The sequence below is a fragment of the Arachis stenosperma genome, chromosome 4, assembly GCF_014773155.1.
Source record: "Arachis stenosperma cultivar V10309 chromosome 4, arast.V10309.gnm1.PFL2, whole genome shotgun sequence".
NCBI classification, from domain to species: domain Eukaryota; kingdom Viridiplantae; phylum Streptophyta; class Magnoliopsida; order Fabales; family Fabaceae; genus Arachis; species Arachis stenosperma.
In genome coordinates, this window is record NC_080380.1 from 105744747 (window position 1) to 105763231 (window position 18485).

At 41.5% G+C, this 18485-nt stretch overlaps 2 non-coding genes across 2 annotated transcripts; one reads left to right on the forward strand and one right to left on the reverse strand.

The window, feature by feature from the left end:
• Positions 1-7044: 7044 nt before the first annotated feature.
• LOC130977607 (small nucleolar RNA R71) lies at positions 7045-7152 on the reverse strand. The gene has a single exon (XR_009085293.1). It is a non-coding gene; the product is annotated as a small nucleolar RNA R71 (small nucleolar RNA).
• A 3707-nt stretch (positions 7153-10859) lies between these two features.
• Positions 10860-10967, forward strand: LOC130977912 (small nucleolar RNA R71). Its single transcript, XR_009085583.1, has one exon. It is a non-coding gene; the product is annotated as a small nucleolar RNA R71 (small nucleolar RNA).
• The last annotated feature ends 7518 nt before the right edge of the window (positions 10968-18485 follow it).

Genomic DNA, 18485 nt, shown 5'->3' on the forward strand with positions numbered 1-18485 from the left:
AGAAAACCCCTCCAAGATGATTGAAATTGATGCTAGGGAGGAAAGTGCACACCTTCCAAGGCATATTCCATATGAAGACTTGGATGGGATAGAGAAAAAATTGAGTTTCCTTGGTGATGAAGAGCAAGCATCAAGTCCTAGGGGTGGAGAATCCTTTGAACTTGAAGAACCTTCTCCCGGTGCATTTCAAAATGTTGTGGAGGTAAACTTCTTTCACCCTCCTAATTATAGTTTGATTAAGGGAAAACGTTTAGATAAAATTATTAAACAAAGGATTGAGATTAAGAGATCTTGTGAAGAGGTGAAAATCCCTAGAAATAGAAGAACAAGGGTTGGCTATGCTTTGTCAAGATCTTTGGAAGCATCTTTGCCTAGGTTGCCATCTACACCTTCATTTGAGTGGGTGAAATTCATTTCTATTAGCTTTATTATCCCACTTGAATATGGTTTGCTTGAAACGGATGGTCAACTTCGGATGCTTTGTGGGATGAAGCGTAAGCGAAAGATGTTTCGTGGTTGGCGTTGCAAATCAAGGCTCATTTTGGTTGATACTTCAAGAGTTGAATACAATGGTGGGAATAGTGCTCAAATAGATGGGTCTAGGAGGATTGTTGGGCACTTCATAGAGAATTCATCTTGTTCACCACCCGGATGGACCAATAATGATGATCAACTTCTAGAAGGGTGTGAAAATAAAGTGTGGGACCCCGGATCACAAGAAGAGGATCAACTTTGGGAGCCCCAAGCTTGTGAAGAACTCCATCAACACTTGGCTCAATCCATGAGAAATCTTGGGGTGCAATGGAGAACCAAGCATTGGTGGGAGTTCCAAGACGAGTACAAGCACAAGCCACCATGACAATGAGCTCCCCAAAATGTCCAACTTAAGGACTTAAAATAAAAGTGCTAGGTGGGAGACACCCCACCATGGTAAACTCTTTCCACTCTCTTTTAATTTTACTTAATAAGTGATTTGAGTTGCCATTGTAGGATGGTTGATTGAATAAAGAGTTGTGAGCAGTATAGGGAGCACCTGAGCACAATTTTTCTGCTTAAAGGGCAATATAAAAAAAAGGGGTGTTAGACGCGCGCGCACGATGTAAGCGCACGTGCCCCTGAGTAGCTGCATCATCACCCAAATTACAGAGAGCTGGGCCTCTCTTGGGCAAACACTATGCCCTGAGCCCAACACAACCCACGCAAATGCGCACTACGTGCGTGCGCGCCGATCACAAAAACAAGGAAGTGCACGCGGACGCGCACCTGCCGCGCCCGCGTTGATCTGCTGCTGCAACTTCTGAGCCAATATCCAGAGAGTTGCACTGGATCTGGGCCAACTTTAAGCCCCCAGCACAACTCATCTCACGTGGACGCGCATTTGCCGCGTGTGCGCCCATCTAGAAAAAGAGGAACGGACGCGAGCGCACGCATCGCGCTTGCGCGCCTTATGATAAACTGCCAATATACGCGGACGCGCACTTGCCGCGGGCGCGTCCCCTGGTTGATGCCGCCATTCCGGGCCTTTGTCCAGAGAGTTGGGCGCGCACCGCGCCCACTCTAAGCCTCCAGCCCAACTCAATGTACGCGTGCGTGCACTGTACGCGCACGCGCCTCTATATAGTTTCCCCGTCCACGCTTCAACGCACTGTACGCGCACGCGTAGGTCCCTAATGTCATCAATGTACGCGGAAGCGCATTGCGCGCGCCCGCATCGATTCAAAAGGAAGATAACCCTAGCGCGCGATGAGCACTGCGCAGTCGCGCACCTCTTCTCCCTATCACCATCTTCTCTCCCCTTTCTCCCTCCCACCACCCATCATCGCCGGCGACAATCACTCGGCGGCCGAGCCCTCTCTCTTTCTCCATCAACACTTTCCTCCTCACTCTCTCCATCTCTCATCTCACCTTCTCCACTCACTCTTCCCTCTACTCTCCCGAGCACCGCCACCACTGCTCCGCCGTGACCGCCACCCTCCGCGGCGGCGTCCTGCGCCCAGCTCATTTTTCTGCCGCCCCTACTTCCCATTTCCATTTCTTTTCACTCTGCTCCCAAGTTCCATGCTTCAATTCTGTGTTCATTAATTAGAATTACTGTTAGCTACTGTTAGTTCTCTGTTAGTTAGTTAGAATTGAAATTGTGTATGTTAGGTTAGATAGAAATAATTGCTGTTAGGTAGCTAGGTCTGGATAGAGAATTCTAGGCCTGATAAGTGCTCCGTTTGTGCATATTCGCTGTTTATTTACTTGGCTGTTGTATGCTGATTTCGCATTGCTATGTATGCAATTTGTGTTGCTGGGTTTATTTCACTGCTGCTGTGCTTAATTGATGTCGTATTCTTGCTGCTTATGCTATGTTGCTATCCGGGAACGTCCAATTTTAAGCAGGGATGCTGCCCAATTTTCAAGAAATCTATTTTCATTTTAGTCTCTATTGAAAATTTGTGCTAATTTCCGTTTCCTTTTGACTTCCGAGATTTGCACCAATCATTGTGAACATGATTTCTATGTCTAGCCATAACTCCTCTTTTATTGGGGCTAAATATCATCATACCACTAATCCACCTTTCTATCTCACTAATTTCTTTAACCATTTAACTTCTACTCTCATTTAACCCTCTTTAACCATTCTTTCAAAAGTATGATGATTTTATTGCTTAATGAGTAAGAGTTGTTGACTTTAGTGAACACTGCATTCTTGGTTTACTTGTTCACTTATGCTTACTTGTTCACCAATTTTTTCAAAGTTCAGTTCACATCGTGATTGTTTATAAGCCAATTGATATCCTGAACATGCTTTCTTTGCTTCGTGCTAAGTGCTTCATTGTTTATATTCTATCATACTTTTCAGGATGTCGGATAAAGGAAAAGCCATAGCCACTACTTCCAAGAAAAAAAAACATTCCACACCCTCTATTCCCTCCATTTACAAGAATTATGCTAAGAATCCGTTGAATGAAGAAGAAAAGGAAAATCAGTTGCTACCTTCCACCAATCCAACAAAGTTTCCCAAACTTTACTGTGAGCTTCGCCTTCCCAAGTATCGGATGACGAAACTGAATACTGAGAAGAAGCTTGTCCTTCACAATGATGTGAGACGAGCCATTACTAGTCGCATCCTAGAGTTGGGTATGGACTTTGTTGATAGAGATTTGGGAGATATCAACATTTCTTGGGTTAAGGAATTCTATTGCAGCTTCTTCCGTCCTACTCTGGATTCAGTACAGCTACGGGGTAGAGAGGTTATGATCACTAAGTCAGCCATAGAGGAGGCATTGCAGTGCCGACATCATACTGATGGAACCTGCGCTCATCAGCAGGCTGAGATAGCTATTCACAGCATGACCTTCGACTATGAGGCGCTTAAGCGCGTGATTGCTATACCAGATGCTCTTTGGGTCATGGATGCGAACAACACTAAGCCTAAAGGGGTGCTTGATGAGCGGATAATTTGTACGCTTTTTGGCATTGTTTTTAGTATGTTTTTAGTATATTTAGTTGAGTTTTTAGTATAGTTTTATTAGTTTTTAGTTAAAATTCACTTTTCTGGACTTTACTATGAGTTTGTGTGTTTTTCTGTGATTTCAGGTATTTTCTAGCTGAAATTGAGGGACCTGAGCAAAAATCTGATTCAGAGACTGAAAAGGACTGCAGATGCTGTTGGATTCTGACCTCCCTGCACTCGAAGTGGATTTTCTAGAGCTACAGAAGTCCAATTGGCGCGCTCTCAACGGCGTTGGAAAGTAGACATCCTGGGCTTTCCAGCAATATATGATAGTCCATACTTTGCCCAAGATTTGATGGCCCAAACCGGCGTTCAAAGTCACCTTCAGATTTCCCAGCGTTAAACGCCGGAACTGGCACCTAAATGGGAGTTAAACGCCCAAACTGGCACAAAAGCTGGCGTTTAACTCCAAGAAGAGTCTCTACACGAAAATGCTTCATTGCTCAGCCCAAGCACACACCAAGTGGGCCCGGAAGTGGATTTTTATGTCATTTACTCATCTTTGTACACCCTAGGCTACTAGTTCTCTATATATAGGACCTTTTACTATTGTATTTAAGGCTTTTGATCATGTTTTTATGATTGAACCCTCTTTGGGAGGCTGGTCTCACGGCCATGCCTAGACATTGTTCTTATGTATTTTCAACGGTGGAGTTTCTACACACCATAGATTAAGGTGTGGAGCTCTGCTGGACCTCGAGTATTAATGCAATTACTATTGTTCTTCTATTCAATTCCGCTTGTTCCTTGTCCAAGATATCACTTGTTCTTCAACTTGATGAATGTGATGATCCGTGACACTCATCATCATTCTCACTCATGAACAAAGTGACTGACAACCACTCTTGTTCTACAAGCATACGAGGCTCTAGTGTTTATCTCTTGGATTCCTGATACACGATGCATGGTTGATCGCCTGACAACCGAGTGCTTGCCTGACAAACGAGCCAGCCATTCCGTGAGATCAGAGTCTTCGTGGTATAGGCAAGAACTGATGGCGGCATTCAAGAGAATCCGGAAGGTCTAACCTTGTCTGTGGTATTCTGAGTAGGATTCAATGATTGAATGAATGTGACGTGCTTCAAACTCCTGAAGGCGGGGCGTTAGTGACAGACGCAAAAGAATAACTGGATTCTATTCCGGCCTGATTGAGAACCGACAGATGGATAGCCGTGCCGTGACAGGGTGCGTTGAACATTTCCAATGAGAGGATGGGAGGTAGCCACTGACAACGGTGAAACCCTTGCATAAGCTTGCCATGGAAAGGAGTAAGAAGGATTGGATGAAGACAGTAGGAAAGCAGAGAGACGGAAGGGACAGCATCTTCATACCAATGATATACATAAGTATCTCTATCTTTATCTTTATGTTTTATTCATATATCATCTATACCCATTTGAGTCTGCCTGACTAAGATTTACAAGGTGACCATAGCTTGCTTCATACCAACAATCTCCGTGGGATCGACCCTTACTCACGTAAGGTATTACTTGGACGACCCAGTGCACTTGCTGGTTAGTTGTGCAAAGTTGTGTAGTGAATCACAATTTCGCGCACCAAGTTTTTGGCGCCGTTGCCGGGGATTGTTTTGAGTATGGACAACTGACGGTTCATCTTGTTGCTTAGATTAGGTATTTTTCTTCAGAGTTCTTAAGAATAAATTCTAGTGTTTCATGATGATCTGTTGAAGTCTGGCTGGCTGAGAAGCCATGTCTAATCTTATTGGACCGAGGTTTCAACTGATCATCACAATAGCTTGTTGATTTCTATCAATCTTGCTATTGGAGCAATGATCTGCTAAGGCTTGGCTGGCCATTGGCCATGTCTAGTGTTTTGGACCGAAGCTTTCTTTGAAAGCTTGGCTGGCTGTGAAGCCATGTCTAATTCCTGGACCGGAGTCTTAGACTAACATTGCAATGATTCCTGGAATCCAAATTGAGAATTCTGAAACCTTTATTTTCTATTTTCATATAATTTTCGAAAAAGCACAAAAAAATTTATAAAAATCATAAAAACCAAAAATATTTTATGTTTCTTGTTTGAGTCTAGTGTCTAATTTTAAGTTTGGTGTCTTGCATGCATTGTTTATTTGATCTTGGTTCTATTTTCAAGTCAATAGTACAGGGAACTGAAGATTCAGAACATGCAGCAGAGGAATTACACAGAAAAAGCTGGGCGTTCAAAACGCCCAGTGAAGAAGGACAGACTGGCGTTTAAACGCCAGCCAGGGTACCTGGTTGGGCGTTTAACGCCCAAAAAGGTAGTGCATTGGGCGTTAAACGCCAGAATGTGCACCATTCCGGGCGTTTAACGCCAGGATGGCACAAGGGGGAGGATTTTGTTTTCAAAATCAATTTTTTTCAAGTTTTCAAAGTTTTTCAAAATCAAATCTTTTTCAAATCATATCTTCTCAATCAAATGTTTTCAAAATCAATTTCTTTCCTTTTTCAAAGATACTTGCTAACAATTAACGATTTGATTGAAGATTTTAAGTATGTTGCCTTTTCTGTTGAGAAAGGTTTAATGTCTGAATCATAACTTTTCTTGTTAGCCAAGTCATTAATTTTTAAAATCAAATCTTTTTAAAATTGTTTTCAAAATCATATCTTTTCAATCATATCTTTTTAAAACCATAACTTTTCAATCATATCCTTTTAATCACATCTTTTTCAAAACAGTTTTTAATCATATCTTTTTGATTTCTAATTTCAAAATCTTTTTCAAAAATTACTTGATTTCTTTCCCACTCTTGATTTTCGAAAATCAATTAAAGTTTTTCAAAAATGTTTTCAAAATATTTCACTTAATTTTCGAAAATTTCTTCCTCTCTTCCCACATCCTTCTATTTATGGAGTACCACTCCTTCTCAATGCACAATTCGAACTCTATCTAATTAAGTTCGAATTCTTCTACCTCTTCTTTCTATTTTTCTGTTCCTCTGACACCTCAAGGAATCTCTATACTGTGACATAGAGGATTCCACATTTTCTTGTTCTCTTCTCTTTCATATGAGCAGGAGCAAAGACAAAAGCATTCTTGTTGAAGCTGACCCTGAACCTGAAAGGACCTTGAAGCGAAAGCTAAGAGAAGCTAAGGCACAATTCTCTGTAGAGGACCTAACCGAATTCTTCAAAGAAGAAGAACACATGGCAGCCGAAAACAACAACAATGCAAGGAAGGTGCTGGGTGACTTTACTGCACCTACTCCCGACTTCTATGGGAGAAGCATCTCTATCCCTGCCATTGGAGCAAACAACTTTGAGCTTAAGCCTCAATTAGTTTCTCTAATGCAACAGAATTGCAAGTTCCATGGACTTCCATTGGAAGATCCTCATCAGTTCTTAGCTGAATTTTTGCAAATCTGTGACACTGACAAGACTAATGGGGTTGACCCTGAGGTCTACAGACTTATGCTATTCCCTTTTGCTGTAAGAGACAGAGCTAGGACATGGTTGGACTCACAACCTAAAGAAAGCCTGGACTCTTGGGAAAAGCTAGTCAATGCCTTCTTGGCAAAGTTCTTTCCACCTCAAAAATTGAGTAAGCTTAGAGTGGAAGTCCAAACCTTCAGACAGAAGGATGGAGAATCCCTCTATGAAGCTTGGGAAAGATACAAACAATTGATCAGAAAGTGTCCTTCTGACATGCTTTCTGAATGGAGCATCATAGGTATTTTCTATGATGGTTTCTCTGAACTATCCAAGATGTCTTTGGATAGCTCTGCTGGAGGATCTCTTCATCTGAAGAAGACGCCTACAGAAGCTCAAGAGCTAATTGAAATGGTTGCAAATAACCAATTCATGTACACTTCTGAAAGAAATCATGTGAACAATGGGACAAGTCAGAAGAAATGAGTTCTTGAGATTGATGCTCTGAATGCCATTTTGGCTCAGAACAAGATATTGACTCAACAAGTCAATTTGATTTCTCAAAGTCTGTCTGGAATGCAAAATGCACCAAGCAGTACTAAGGATGCTTCATCTGAAGAAGAAGCTTATGATCCTGAGAACCCTTCAATGGAAGAGGTGAATTACCTAGGAGAACCCTATGGAAACACCTATAATTCTTCATGGAGAAATCACCCAAATTTCTCATGGAAGAATCAAGAGAGACCTCAACAAGGTTTCAATAACAATAATGGTGGAAGAAACAGGTTTAGCAATGGCAAGCCTTTTCCATCATCTTCTCAGCAACAGACAGAGAATTCTAAGCAGAACCCCTCTGACTTAGCAACCATGGTCTCTGATCTAATCAAAACCACTCAAAGTTTCATGACTGAAACAAGATCCTCCATTAGGAATTTGGAGGCACAAGTGGGACAGCTGAGCAAGAAAGTTACTGAACTCCCTCCTAGTACTCTCCCAAGCAATACAGAAGAAAACCCAAAAGGAGAGTGCAAGGCCATAAGCATGGCCGAATTTGGAGAGGAAGGAGAGGAAGTGAACGCCACTGAGGAAGACCTCAATGGGCGTGCACTAGCCTCCACTGAGTTCCCCAATGAGGAACCATGGGAATCTGAGGCTCAAAATGAGACCATAGAGATTCCATTGGACTTACTTCTGCCATTCATGAGCTCTGATGAGTATTCCTCCTCTGAAGAGGATGAGTATGTCACTGAAGAGTAAGTTGCTAAATACCTTGGAACAATCATGAAGCTAAATGACAAGTTATTTGGAAATGAGACTTGGGAGAACGAACCTCCTTTGCTCACCAAAGAACTGGATGACTTGTCTAGGCAGAAATTACCTCAAAAGAGACAAGATCCTGGAAAGTTTTCAATACCTTGTACCATAGGCACCATGACCTTCAAGAAGGCTCTGTGTGACTTAGGGTCAAGTGTAAACCTCATGCCTCTCTCTGTAATGGAGAAGCTAGGGATCTTTGAGGTGCAAACTGCAAGAATCTCATTAGAGATGGCAGACAATTCAAGAAAACAAGCTTATGGACTTGTAGAGGATGTTTTGGTGAAGATTGAAGACCATTACATCCCTGCTGATTTTATAGTCCTAGAGACTGGGAAGTGCATGGATGAATCTATCATCATTGGCAGACCCTTCCTAGCCACAGCAAAGGCTGTGATTGATGTTGATGGAGGTGAACTGATCATTCAAGTGAATGACAAATCCTATGTGTTTAAGGCTCAAGGATATCCCTCTATCACCATGGAGAGGAAGCATGAAGAGCTTCTCTCAAATCAGAGTCAAACAGAGCCCCCACAGTCAAACTCTAAGTTTGGTGTTGGGAGGCCACAACCAAACTCTAAGTTTGGTGTTGAACCCCCACATTCAAACTCTAAGTTTGGTGTTGGGAGGTTCCAACATTGCTCTGAGTATCTGTGAGGCTCCATGAGAGCCCTCTGTCAAGCTACTGACATTAAAGAAGCGCTTGTTGGGAGGCAACCCAATGATTATATTTTATCTATTTTTCTTTGTTATTTTATGTTTTTTGTAGGTTGATGATCATAAGAAGTCACAAAATCAATTGAAAAAGCAAAAACATAATGAAAAACAGGAAGAAAAACAGCACACCCTGGAGGAGAACTTGCTGGCGTTTAAACGCCAGTGAGGCTAGCAGTTGGGCGTTTAACGCCCAGTCTGGCACCATTCTGGGCGTTTAACGCCAGAAAGGGGCACCAGACTGGCGTTAAACGCCAGGAAAGGGCAAGAACCTGGTGTTAAACGCCAGAAATGGGCACCAGCCCGGCGTTTAACGCCAGAATTGGCTCAAAACGTGATTTTGCATGCCATTTGGTGTAGGGATGACTTTTCCTTGACACCTCAGGATCTGTGGACCTCACAGGATCCCCACCAACCCACCACTCTCTATCTTCTTCTTCACCCATTCACCAATCACCTCAATACCTCTTCCCCAAAAACCCTTCACCTATCAAAACCCATCTTTCTCTTCACCACTCACATCCATCCTTCATAAAACCCCACCTACCTCACCTTTCAAATTCAAACCACTTTCCCTCCCAAACCCACCCATACATGACCGAACCATGAGCCCCCCTCTCCTATATAAACCCTTCTTCACCCCTTCATTTTCACACAACCTAAACACCACTTCTCCCCCTCTTTGGCCGAACACAAAGCCATTCCCTTCTTCCTCATTTCTTCTTCTTCTACTCTCTTCTTTCTTCTTTTGCTCGAGGACGAGCAAACCTTTTAAGTTTGGTGTGGTAAAAGCATTGCTTTTTGTTTTTCCATAACCATTTATGGCATCCAAGGCCGGAGAAACCTCTAGAAAGAGGAAAGAGAAGGCAAAAGCTTCCACCTCCGAGTCATGGGAGATGGAGAGATTCATCTCAAGGGTGCATCAAGACCACTTCTATGAAGTTGTGGCCTTGAAGAAGGTGATCCCCGAGGTCCCTTTTTCACTCAAAAAGAGTGAATATCCGGAGATCCGACATGAGATCCGAAGAAGAGGTTGGGAAGTTCTTACCAACCCCATTCAACAAGTCGGAATCTTAATGGTTCAAGAGTTCTATGCCAATGCATGGATCACCAAGAACCATGATCAAAGTGTGAACCCGGATCCAAAGAATTGGCTTACTATGGTTCGGGGGAAATACTTGGATTTTAGTCCGGAAAATGTGAGGTTGGCATTCAACTTGCCTCTGATGCAAGGAGATGAACATCCTTACACTAGAAGGGTCAACTTTGATCAAAGGTTGGACCAAGTCCTCACTGACATTTGTGAAGAGGGTGCCCAATGAAAAAGAGATTCAAGAGGGAAGCCGGTTCAATTGAGAAGGCATGACCTCAAACCCGTGGCTAGAGGATGGTTGGAGTTTATTCAACGCTCAATCATTCCCACTAGTAACCGGTCCGAAGTTACTCTAGACCGAGCCATCATGATCCATAGCATCATGATAAGAGAAGAAGTGGAAGTTCATGAGGTTATAGCCCAAGAACTTTATAAGGTGGCGGACAAGTCTTCTACCTTGGCAAGGTTAGCCTTCCCTCATCTCATTTGTCACCTCTTCCATTGAAGGGTTCTCAGGATCATAGGCTTCTTCTTCAGATGAAGCATCCTTAGTACTGCTTGGTGCATTTTGCATTCCAGACAGACTTTGAGAAATCATATTGACTTGCTGAGTCAATATCTTGTTCTGAGCCAGAATGGCATTCAGAGTATCAATCTCAAGAACTCCTTTCTTCTGATTTGTCCCATTGTTCACAGGATTCCTTTCAGAAGTGTACATGAATTGGTTATTTGCAACCATTTCAATTAGTTCTTGAGCTTCTGTAGGCGTCTTCTTCAGATGAAGAGATCCTCCAGCAGAGCTATCCAAAGACATCTTGGATAGTTCAGAGAGACCATCATAGAAAATACCTATGATGCTCCATTCAGAAAGCATGTCTGAAGGACATTTTCTGATTAATTGTTTGTATCTTTCCCAAGCTTCATAGAGGGATTCTCCTTCCTTCTGTCTGAAGATTTGGACTTCCACTCTAAGCTTACTCAATTTTTGAGGTGGAAAGAACTTTGCCAAGAAGGCATTGACTAGCTTTTCCCATGAGTCCAGGCTTTCTTTAGGTTGTGAGTCCAACCATGTCCTAGCTCTGTCTCTTACAGCAAAAGGGAATAGCATTAGTCTGTAGACCTCAGGGTCAACCCCATTAGTCTTGACAGTGTCACAGATTTGTAAGAATTCAGCTAAAAACTGATGAGGATCTTCCAATGGAAGTCCATGGAACTTGCAATTCTGTTGCATTAGAGAAACTAATTGAGGCTTAAGCTCAAAGTTGTTTGCTACAATGGCAGGGATAGAGATGCTTCTCCCATAGAAGTCAGGAGTAGGTGCAGTAAAGTCACCAAGCACCTTCCTTGCATTGTTGGCATTGTTGTTGTTTTCAGCTGCCATGTGTTCTTCTTCTTTGAAGAATTCGGTTAGGTCCTCTACAGAGAGTTGTGCCTTAGCTTCTCTTAGCTTTCGCTTCAAGGTCCTTTCAGGTTCAGGGTCAGCTTCAACAAGAATGCTTTTGTCTTTGTTCCTGCTCATATGAAAGAGAAGAGAACAAGAAAATGTGGAATCCTCTATGTCACAGTATAGAGATTCCTTGAGGTGTCAGAGAAGAAGAAAAATAGAAGGAAGAAGGAGAAGAATTTGAACTTAGTTAGATAGAGTTTGAATTGTGCATTGAGGAGGAGTGGTACTCCATAAATAGAAGGATGTGAGAAGAGGGGAAGAAATTTCGAAAATTAAGTTAAAAAGATTTTAAAAACATTTTGAAAAACTTTAATTGATTTTCGAAAACCAAGAGTGGGAAAGAAATCAAGTAATTTTTGAAAAAGATTTTGAAATTAGAATTTAAAAAGATATGATTGAAAATCATTTTGAAAAAGATGTGATTAAAAAGATATGATTGAAAAGTTGTGCTTTTAAAAATATATGATTGAAAAGATATGATTTGAAAACAATTTTAAAAAGATTTGTTTTTAAAATTAATGACTTGGCTAACAAGAAAAGATATGATTCAAACATTAAACCTTTCTCAACAGAAAAGGCAACATACTTGAAATGTTGAATCAAATCATTAATTGATAGCAAGTATTTTTGAAAAAGGAAAGAAATTGATTTTGAAAACATTTGATTGAAAATATTTGATTTGAAAAAGATTTGATTTTGAAAAACTTTGAAAACTTGAAAAAAAATTTGCATTAAAAACAGAATCTTCCCTTGTGTGCCATCCTGGCGTTAAACGCCCAGAATGGTGCACATTCTGGCGTTTAACGCCCAATGCACTACCTTTTTGGGAGTTAAACGCCCAACCAGGCACCCTGGCTGGCGTTTAAACGCCAGTCTGTCCTTCTTCACTGGGCGTTTTGAACGCCCAGCTTTTTCTGTGTAATTCCTCTGCTGTATGTTCTGAATCTTCAATTCTCTGTATTATTGACTTGAAAAGACACAAATTAAAAATATTTTTAGATTTTTAATAATGAGGAATAATCAAAATGCAAATAACAATGCATGCAAGACACCAAACTTAGCAGTTTGTATACTACTGACACTAACAAAATGAGAATGCATATGACAAACAACAGAAATACTCAAGTCAATAGAATTCAAAGATCAAAACAAGAAAATCATCAAGAACAACTTGAAGATTAATGAAGACACATGCATAAATTCGAAAAATGCAAGAAGAACAGAAACATGCAATTGACACCATACTTAAAATGAGACACTTAGACTTAAACAAGAAATATTTTTGGTTTTTATGATTTTGTAATTTTTTTGGATTTTTCGAAAATTAAGTGAAAAAGAAAATAAAGGTATCAAAATTCTTAATGAGAATTCCAGGAATCATGCAATGTTAGTCTAAAGCTTTAGTCTAAAGGAATTAGACATAGCTAGCCAAGCTTCAGCAGGACATTGCATTCAAGAGCTAAATTGATGAGAATCAATCAGCTTTGGTGATGATAAGATCATCACCTTGAAACACTAGAATTCATTCTTAAGAACTCTGAAAAATACCTAATCTAAGCAACAAGATGAACCATCAGTTGTCCATACACAAAACAATCCCCGGCAACGGCGCCAAAAACTTGGTGCATGAAATCGTGATCACTACAACTTCGCACAACTAACCAGCAAGTGCACTGGGTCATCCAAGTAATAAACCTTACGCGAGTAAGGGTCGATCCCACGGAGATTGTTGGTATGAAGCAAGCTATGGTCACCTTGTAAATCTTAGTCAGGCAGACTCAAATGGGTATAGATGATGAATGAAACATAATGATAAAGATAGAGATACTTATGTATATCATTGGTGAGAGCTTCAGATAAGCGAATGGAGATGCTTTGTCCCTTCCGTCTCTCTGCTTTCCTACTGTCTTCATCCAATCCTTCTTACTCCTTTCCATGGCAAGCTTATGCAAGGGTTTCACCGTTGTTAGTGGCTACCTCCCATCCTCTCATTGGAAATGTTCAACGCACCCTGTCACGGCACGGCTATCCATCTGTCGGTTCTCAATCAGGCCGGAATAGAATCCAGTGATTCTTTTGCGTCTGTCACTAACGCCCCGCCCTCAGGAGTTTGAAGCACGTCACAGTCATTCAATCATTGAATCCTACTCAGAATACCACAGACAAGGTTAGACCTTCCGGATTCTCTTGAATGCCGCCATTAGTTCTTGCCTATACCACGAAGACTCTGATCTCACGGAATGGCTGGCTCGTTTGTCAGGCGAGCGCTCGGTTGTCAGGCGATCAACCATGCGTCGTGTATCAGGAATCCAAGAGATAAACATTAGAGCCTTGTTTGCTTGTAGAACAGAAGTGGTTGTCAGTCACTTGTTCATAAGTGAGAATGATGATGAGCGTCACATAATCATCACATTCATCAAGTTCTTGAGTACGAATGAATATCTTGGAATAAGAACAAGCGGAATTGAATAGAAGAACAATAGTAATTGCATTAATACTCAAGGTACAGCAGAGCTCCACACCTTAATCTATGGTGTGTAGAAACTCCACCGTTGAAAATACATAAGAACAAGGTCTAGGCATGGCCGAATGGCCAGCCTCCCAATGATCAAAAGATCTAAAGATCAAACGATTCCCAAGATCAGAAGATTCTAAATACAATAGTAAAAGGTCCTATATATAGAGAACTAGTAGCCTAGGGTGTACAGAGATGAGTAAATGACATAAAAATCCACTTCTGGGCCCACTTGGTGTGTGCTTGGGCTGAGCAATGAAGCATTTTCGTGTAGAGACTTCTCTTGGAGTTAGACGCCAGCTTTTGTGCCAGTTTGGGCGTTTAACTCCCACTTTGGTGCCAGTTCCAGCGTTTAACGCTGGGAATTCTGAAGGTGACTTTGAAAGCCGGTTTGGGCCATCAAATCTTGGGCAAAGTATGGACTATCATATATTGCTGGAAAGCTCAGGATGTCTACTTTCCAACGCCGTTGAGAGTGTGCCAATTGGGCTTCTGTAGCTCCAGAAAATCCACTTCGAGTGCAGGGAGGTCAGAATCCAACAGCATCTGCAGTCCTTTTCAGTCTCTGAATCAGATTTTTGCTCAGGTCCCTCAATTTCAGCCAGAAAATACCTGAAATCACAGAAAAACACACAAACTCATAGTAAAGTCCAGAAAAGTGAATTTTAACTAAAAACTAATAAGAAGTATACTAAAAACTAACTAAAACTACTAAAAACATACTAAAAACAATGCCAAAAAGCGTACAAATTATCCGCTCATCAACTACACACATGCCTCAAGGGGGGATGCATTGGAAAATGTTGCCATGCAACATTGAAAAGGATGGGACCATTGAAGACCGAACAAACTCCCTCATAAAGTTGATGATCTTTGTCATTTCTCCATGCTAAACCCCATCCGTCCATCTCACACTCACAACATCTATCCAAACCCTTCATTTGCCCACCACTTCCCTATATAAGTAGTTCTCCCTCCATACCCCTTTCACAATTCAAATTCCCCTCTTTTGTGCTTCTCCTTCTCAGAACTCAGCATCAAAAATACCCTCTCCCACTCTATTTCAACCTCGCCAATAGTCATTATCTGTCCTCAAACTTCACCACCATCACACATTAACTCCCAATAATGGCATCTCCAAGCTCTAAAAGAAGAAAGGGAAAGGAACCTATGGAGCAATGCCTGTATGATGAAAAGAAATTTAGAAGCTTTCACCATGCGTTGCAGTACGGGTGGATGGTTGATAAGGAAATAATTTATGAACTTGGATTTCAAATCAGAAAAACTGAGTGCCCAGAGATCACAAAGACGGTAGAAAAGAGAAGATGGGAGCTCCTCACTGATCCGGTTGTTAAGGTAAATGCAAATCTTATAAGAGAATTCTATGAAAATGCGGTCCGATATGATAAGGCAGATGAGTCCTATACAAGCTTTGTAAGGGGAAAGACTGTGGATTTCAGTCCCATGAGTGTCATGAGGGCATTAAAGCTACGGTCCATACCGTTCGAAGAGGAGAGTTATCATTCAAGAATGGACAACAGCCCCAATTATGACCAGATTGTGCAAGATATTTATGTACCAGGCGCTGACTGGGAAAGATATGCGGATAGGAGACCAAGGTTCATCAAGAGAGGAGACCTCACTCCAGAAGCAAAAGGGTGGTTCGAAATAGTAAGGAGATCCATCCTCCCAGCAGGGAACAATTCGGAGGTGAATCTCAAGAGAGCCACAATGGTGCACTGTATACTCAAGGGAGGAGAGATAAAGGTTCATGAACTTATAGCCGCAGGCATTAGAAAAATGGCAGAGAAAAGCGACTCAAGAGGAAAGTTGGGTTACCCCAGCACTATTTACCGACTATGCAACAAAGCTGGGGTGGTGTTTGAAGATGAGGACCCCGTGTGGATAAAAAAAGGCATTCCAATAACCGTTTGACGGATGCATGCTGCCACATCTCCCCTGCCTCAACGGAAGCAAAGGAAGAGGCCAGTCCCTCAAGTAGTAGAAGGACAACTCTTAGAGGGGCAAGCACCAGCCATTTTGGATATGCACCAACTACAGGAAGCCATTGATGGCCTATCTAGACAATATTTGGAAAGCCAAGGAGCACAGAAAGAGCTTCAACTGCAGATGATGGGGCAACAAGAGGAATCACTCTCAAGATGGATGACTCAACAAGGGGAGTGGCAAAAGTAAACTATGGAGCAGCAACTGAGTCAAGGACAACAATGGAGTGAAACCTTCCATAGGATAGAACAAAGGCAAAATGAACAACAAGAATCCATCCAGAATCTAATCAACATCCAAGAACATCAAGGTGCACACATACAAGAGATGCATCAAAAACAAATAGAACAAGCAGAACTATTGGACGAGTAAAGAGCATTTGCAGAAGGAGTTTACATGAGCGAGACTGGGCATTGTATAACCACTCAAGCCAGGCTCGGATACTTAGTAGGACAGCTGCCTATATTGCATCCGGGAATCGCAAGGTATGAAGAAGTGAAGGATGAATTAGCACGAGAAGAAAGACAAAGGGTGGTAGAGAGTCATGAATCAGTGAGGAAGGCACTTGAGGATTGGAAGCAAGCAAGATTGGCACGGATACGAGGAAATGCAAGAGGACAAAAAGAAGACAAACAAGGAGGGGAGCATGGGCATCCACATGAGTAAAAGGTGGTGGAGTTCCTTCTTTAGTCCATCTTTTTCTATGCTTTAAATAAGGAAGATCTTGTATGAAATAGAACATGCTTCCATGATAGTTTGAATCTTTTTTTTTTTAAATCTGTCTCTTAAACTTTTCGTTGATTAGGTCTATGTTTGCTAGTCTGAATGTCACTGCATCTTTTCCTTACTTAATTGTATGCTTGTCCTTTTTAATCAAATGAAAAGAGAATGAGTGTTTTATAAAGGACCAGAGTGGAGTTCATACTATAGGGTAAGTTCCTAAGTTTGTGGTGTAATCATAAGTTAGCTAAGTTGGTTCACCAACAAGGTGGGAAGATAACTATCTGTCCTGAATCCTATGCTTTGAACACACCCCATGAGACTAACTAAATAACAAGATCCTAATAAGAAAAAGGGAAAGAACAATCAAAGTTGAAGAATAAAAGAAAAATAGCAAGAAAAGAGGCTAGGCACCAAGGGTTTGATTCTTGATGAATGTGTCTGTGGTGTTCTTGTACCAAGGATCTGCTTGGATTACTAAGCTCTCAGGGGTGCTTTATCACCTGGTAACTTGGGTTAACTAACCCAAGATTATCAGCTGAAAGTCCACTATCAAGAGCAATCTCTACTACAGAACACTTAGTAGCCCAAAGAGGTGCTGGACACCAAGACCTCAAGGAAAGAAAATAAACAAACCATGTGCCTGTGGTGTGTATTTATGGGGGAGAGACTTGAGGAAGTAAGTCCTTAGGGGTGTTTCAACACCTAGCACCTTGAACCAACTGGTTCGGGAGTGTTGGCTAAAAGCTTATTCTAAAGAGTTGCCCCCTTACAGAGCACTTAGCCTAAGAACACAAATAAGCCCTGAAATGACAACAAAAGGATCAATGAATAAAAGCCTCATGGGATGCAATCAAGTAAGTATTCTAGGACATGATAAAGGTCTGGAAGCCAGTGAAGGAATGAACCTAAGTTGCTATGCATGAAACCACCATAAAACCAGGGACATGACTTCCAAAAGAATGACTTATGTCTCTTGGAATTCCATTCATCATTCTCTTGTTCCAGTACTTGCTTAGGGATAAGCAAGCTTTAAGTTTGGTGTTGTGATGCCAGGGCATTTTAGCCAGTTTCACTGACCTTTCTTTACTATTTTTAGGGTAGTTTCATGCATTTTCTTAAGAAATAAGCTAGTTTTGGGTGGATATTCACTTACATCTTGATTCAAGTATACATTGTACACTTTACATGATTTCATGAGAATTTTGCATGAATTGTATGACAAATTGAATGATGCATGTCTCATGACTTGGATTAGAACTTTGATGCACTTTGCTGCTTGATTTCAGGACAAAGGAAGCAAAGAAGAACCACGTTAGCATTCACGTTAGTTCAACTAACGTGACCTCTAATGTGGAATGGGAGCTAGCTTGCAAAGTTAGTGAGAAAGGTAATCGCTAATAACACCATCGAAGCCATCACAGCCCACGTTAAGAGTCACGTTAACTAAGTTAACGTGAAATCTAAAGTGGAAGAAGACAATAAGGCCAACGTTAGTGACACTCTCCTTTGTCACTAACATTGGACCAAGCTCATAATTGGCCACGTTAGTTGCTACGTTAACTTAGTTAACGTGGACTCTAACGTTAAGAAGCAAAAGAGTAGCCAATGTTAGTGACATTCACCTTTGTCACTAACATTGGCCAAGCCTCCATGAGCCACGTTAACTCCCACGTTAACTTAGTTAACGTGGAAGCTAACATGGAGAGAGCAATTGGTCACCAACGTTAGTGACACTTACCTTTGTTACTAACGTTGGGGTGAACCACCAAGAGCCACCATGAGCAACGTTAACTTCCACGTTA